Raw genomic sequence first — 4,835 nt, 5'->3', positions numbered from 1 at the left:
ATGCAGTGAGGTCTATTTAAAGGTCTCTCCAGGCCATATCAGAGGCAAGGGTTAAGTTATGGAAGTTATTAATGAATCATGAGGGATACTTGGAGAAGTTTCTTAGCCTTTCCTTATACTTCTGCAGGTCAGCTATTGAGAAAGGCATGTGTACCCAAGTAGGGCCTTTTGCACCCACTACTTCCCTCAGAGGCAGGAGGCCAGAAGGGGTGGAGAGATATGAGACTCCACTCTGAGTATGTACTGCTGGACTAGGTTTCTCTTCCTCAGGTAATTTTTCGTATATTGGAGAGTAGGGTGGAGGAGAGGTTGTAGTTGTCAACTAAGGGGTTGAGGCTTTGGACCTTTGAGGCCTACTAGCTTCCCCTTAAGAGACAGGTTTGCTAGCCTCCCCTTCCTCCTCCTGAGACAGATATGGGAGTCTCCTCTGCCTCTCTTTGAGAGGCAGATGGGGAACTTTGAAAGGGGTCATCTAAATATCATTGTTAGGCCCCAAAATAGATATTTCCTTTGACCCAGAACAGAAAGATGAAATATAATATAATGCCATAAAGGCTTGCACATAGAGAACCTCTGACCTCTTGCCTAGGCTCTGACAAAACAGTTCTAATTGGATTGTGGTGTTTTAACTGTGGCTCCCATTTCTGGGCCATATTTTTTCCCATCTCCTAACTTATACTGAGGCCAGGCTGTATTTAAAGGAAAACTGACCTCTTTTTCTTGAGATTTTCAGGGTCAAGCTTATACCAATACTTAAGAATGCATCCAGTGGGGATCATGGGGAATAGAAGGTGCATTTCCCATCTGGTCTGTGGCCTACCTAGGGAAAAAAACAAAGGGTAGAACTCCTGGTCTTCCTAGAGTCATCCCCCTTCATTGCCCAAGGAGTCTTCTAGTGGGTTACAGGGTGTTCCCCATTTTCCCACCACTAAGCTGCCAGGCATCTCTGGCTCAGACACACTGACCAGTGAAAGACTAAGAGCTTAGCCTACCACAGACTACTCATATCCCATTTGCTACTGGCAAAGTTGATGGCTTTGATTAAACTAGGCCCTTTCTGCTGATCTCAAGGCTTTACAAGTTCAGGCTCAGTGAGCCGCTGGCAAGAGGGGACAGTACCAGTCATTTGGTACATTTCCTGTGAGGACTGGAGGGCGAAACAATATTGTTTAACCCAATAAGATAGGTCCATACTGTGGTGAAATGTTTGCCATCTATGTGGCCCTGGTAACTCTGGTCTCATGGGTCTATTGTATTAAAACACAGAAGGTGTCTAAAGAGGAGAGGCAAACCTGTCTCTGTAAAATACTGGGTGGGGGGTGCTATCCTGCACTACCTCCCTTTGTTCTCCATGAGCGTAAAAGGGGCAGGAATATCCTACCTTATCTATTCTCTCCAGGTATTTCACAAACCTGAACTGAATTTTAAAGGTCCTCAGAAGGACTCTCAGGAGATATAAATAAAAGGACCCCTGTTTATATTTATGGTTGATTGTGGAGGATTGAACCAGGACTCAAACAGGGTAACTATAGATGGCTCAAAGGAGTCAAGTGACTAATCTTAAGATCTTAGACTCAGTGTGGTGAACTAGTGTAAACCATGGCCACCTCTGATAGCAGAGGACTAAGAGGTGTCTATCAATAGCCTCTGGTCAATGGCACCTCTGGCAGTGATCATACAAACATGAGAGGGAAAGTATGTCTCAGTTACTATGGGGTAATATTTATAAACCATCTGTAATCTCTGCCCAGCCCTCAAAGGCAACAGTCAGCACATTTGCATATTTGGCAGGAAGGAAAAAGATGCAAATAGAGTGGCCAAAACTTTGCAGGAGAAACATGATTTAACAGAGCTGTGGTGGGTTTATGAAAAAGGCAGATAGTGTGAGGCTGGGGCATAGTGAATGGATGCCTTCAGGAGTTGCTCTCAATGACCCCTTTGAGAGTCTAAAGCATCCCTTTCCAGGAGGGGCAATGTTAAGTTTCACAGTGTGCCTCAGGGCACAAATGTTGCTGTGAACCTGATGAGAAACTAATCATTAAACCTCTTGATCCACCACCAGGGCAGCCCATGTTGAGTGCATTTGTGTCTCCTAACTGCCCAACCCACGGCTATATCAAAGCAGTAGACTTATTTAAGGGAGTCCAGGTGACTCAAAGCATTGGGAAATGGAATGAAATTGACAGACTGAGGAGACAAACCACTTCCAGAAATGTTCTTACTGCTTTGACACTTCTACAGAAGATTAACTCCTGGCTGGCTCACCAACTGATACCAATGGATACAGGTCCAGGTTCTTGGTAGTCCCGAACAATACATTAGACTGACTACACACACAAGGTTACATGTAACATGCAAGGTTTCTTAAAGAAAGTGTGTTTTCTTAATGAACAAATTGAAGTGCAGTGAGCATGATTTATAAAGGAAAGTACACTCCCAAGATGTGGGAGTGGGTCCCCCCACTGCCAACTCCATTCTTTGCAAGAAAATGATCCTCTTCTTCCAAAGAGGTGTGGATTTTAAAGGGACCGCTTTTTTCCTGAATCTCTCTCTTTCATTTCACGGGCTTTTGGCAGCACATGAGCAAGAGGTGAATTCTTTTGTTTCTTTTCATGGACTTCTTACTGTGCATGCTTAATTAGTTATATAACCTTGAAGCTTGCCCAACAGGCACCTTTCCCACAATCATCCTTGATTGCCCTTGTGGGTTTAAATTGCAGTGCTAATTCATTATAATAGCATGATAATTAAGTGGGGATGAAACTGGTTAACTGCTGCTAGAGCTCTGTGCGTAGGCGTGGTCTCTGTGTAACTGCTAAAAGGTGATTCCTAGCAACCAGAATGCTAGATGCTGGCCAGCAGGAATGTGCAGTCTCAGGGCTCTCATTGCTTTCTCTTGCCTCAATACTGATGTTCCTATGCCACAATACCCTATTCAACAATGAGATGGGTTGTTCCGATGATTTTATTCACCAAGAAACTGAAGCTAGGTTAAGAAGAAGAAAAACAAAACAAGAAGCTACTTCAGAAGACCCAAGCTGATGGGGCCTCAGAAAACTGCAGAGCAAGTAGAAACTCATCCTTTCTTCCTCACGATTCCTAAAATGGAAACACAAAGAAACCCATACACTTAAAAAAAGGTAGATTTACCCTGGAATTGCTAAGCCCCATATTATGTATTCTGATATAGGAACAAGACATATAGTTTGTGTCTAGTTATGAGATGCCCCATCCAAATCATGGGAAACAGTTGGGAAAGTAGCTATTCAACTGTAGACTAGATTTCCTCATCTCTTTCTCTTCTTTTACCTGCTGCAGTCACTGGTGCAAATGGAGGAGACAGAAAGAAAATAACTTCTCACGTATACCAGGCAACAGGGGAAAACCAAGACTCCTCAGAGCCCCTACAATTTCTCCTTGTTACCTATTCCACCTGTTCACTTTGGCCACCTGATGATTATGAGGATCCCAGAAAAGGCAGGCAGGCTGTTTCTTCATTGTTGAAATGGTAAGGATAACCTCTTCCACTGAGTTTCCAGGATTTGTGGAATAAATATGAGGACCATGTGAAAATGCTTTGTGAAGAGTAAAAAGTAGTTGTATTCAAAAGGGATATTGTAAGAAATTCAGGTTCCTGGGCTTGTAGATCCTGATTCAGTACATCTGGGGTAGGGAGCAGAATGTTTAAAAAGAATGGTAGGTGATTCTGATGCACTAGTTTTCTATTAAATTATTAAAAAAAAAACACTTCTGTGAAATAGAGATTCTCTAGAGACTATCAAAATCACCTGGTGTATTTAGGTATTATACTTGCCACCTTCTCACAGACTCACAAAGATGAGAGTGATTTGCAAGTGCAGAATTCAGTGTTTCATTCTCTGTGAGTTTAGAGAATCTGCCCCCAAGTTTAGTCCCTGGAGCCCCCTTCTTCAGAGATGTAAGCAATGTAAAAGAAAAAGGAAGTTGCTTCTCCTTAAAGAGGACAAGTTTTCACCAGACAGGGGACCTGGCCCTGAGCGGGTCTGCCTTGGGAAAGCTGGTAGTGTGTGGGTTCTTGACTTCCTGTAGGAAAGATTTCACAACATGGGTCTAGGTGACTATGAGGTTATGTTTATTAAAGCTAGGGACAGTAAAACAAGGAATGCCTCAGCACAGAAGAAGCAACAGAAGAACCCAGGCTGATCTGCTTTAACTCACTGGGAAATCAGAGAAAAGGAGGCCTTTTGGGGACAGGTTCAGGGGTTTAGCCTCGGATGAGCTGCCACTGCCCATTTCTCCCCTGATTGCAAGTATTGGATCCCTTAGAGTTTAGGAGATGCATACCTGTGGGGGAAGAACGGAAGGAAGAAGAGCAGAAAGTGAATGGTGCATGTTCTCCCCAGAGGCAGAGCATGCACACTGGGTCCCTTGACCTGAGGTTTTATCTTTCTCTTTATAGGGGAGGATTTAGATAGACTATTCATCAGTTTTCCAGTTGTGTTCTTTCTGGGTTGGGATCTCCACTGGTTGATCAGTGACAGGGAAGGACAGTTAGTCATTGCAGCTGGTCCTGGCGTGCCCACCTGGTTTTGCTACTTTTCTGAACCTGGAGCTGGAATACAACTGAGGCCTAGATGTCACTTCTAGGGAGGTGACCTTCTGTATCTGGTTATAAATTGCTTGGCTGGTTTGTTCTGCTCTCTCAGTTTCCTTATTCCACATGTTTTGGCTTACTGGCCTATCTCAAAGTGGCACATATGGTTTAAAAAAATGAGAAGGTGGATGCGTTTGTAGGTGAAAGGGCAAGAGCCTTCTACTGCAAAATAAGAAGTCAGAGGAGTGAGAAGTAAAAACAA

The sequence above is a fragment of the Pteronotus mesoamericanus genome, unplaced genomic scaffold (genome assembly GCF_021234165.1).
Source record: "Pteronotus mesoamericanus isolate MK-2021 breed Mesoamerican mustached bat unplaced genomic scaffold, CSHL_Meso_final scaffold_31, whole genome shotgun sequence".
NCBI classification, from domain to species: domain Eukaryota; kingdom Metazoa; phylum Chordata; class Mammalia; order Chiroptera; family Mormoopidae; genus Pteronotus; species Pteronotus mesoamericanus.
This window is presented reverse-complemented; position numbering follows the sequence as displayed.